We start from the raw sequence: 332 nt of genomic DNA, 5'->3' as shown, positions 1-332 counted from the left end.
GGGTGGGCGGAGGGGCTGCAGGAGGAGGGGAGGGCAGGGGAGAGGAGGCGAGGGCCTGCCCCAGGGCCCTGGGGCCTTTCCCGAGCTGTTCACCTTCGGGCTGCGTGGTCCTGGCCCTCATCCCCTATCTCCCTGTGCCCCGCTCCTTGCCCGGGGTACAGGAGGGGGCGGGATGACACAAGGTCCAGGTGCTAGGACGACCACAGGGCAAGGGTACTGAGACCCCAGGCTGCCCCCGCCAGGTCCTGCCATCCCACCCCCACCCCCGGGAGGCTGTGCCTGGCCCCGGGTGTCCCGAGGTGAACCATAGCAGTGGGTTCATCTGCGTGGGG

General features: G+C 70.8%; 1 protein-coding gene across 1 annotated transcript in view; it reads left to right on the top strand.

Moving 5' to 3' along the window:
• The window catches only part of SLC38A3 (solute carrier family 38 member 3), a gene marked incomplete in the record, with an annotated part of 21,402 nt that overhangs the window by 13,334 nt on the left and 7,736 nt on the right, over positions 1-332 (top strand).

The sequence above is a fragment of the Tupaia chinensis genome, unplaced genomic scaffold, assembly GCF_000334495.1.
Source record: "Tupaia chinensis unplaced genomic scaffold, TupChi_1.0 Scaffold149184_1, whole genome shotgun sequence".
In the NCBI taxonomy this organism is placed as follows: Eukaryota; Metazoa; Chordata; class Mammalia; order Scandentia; family Tupaiidae; genus Tupaia; species Tupaia belangeri.
Note: the sequence above shows the minus strand (reverse complement) of the source record. Positions and strands in the feature narration are given on the sequence as shown.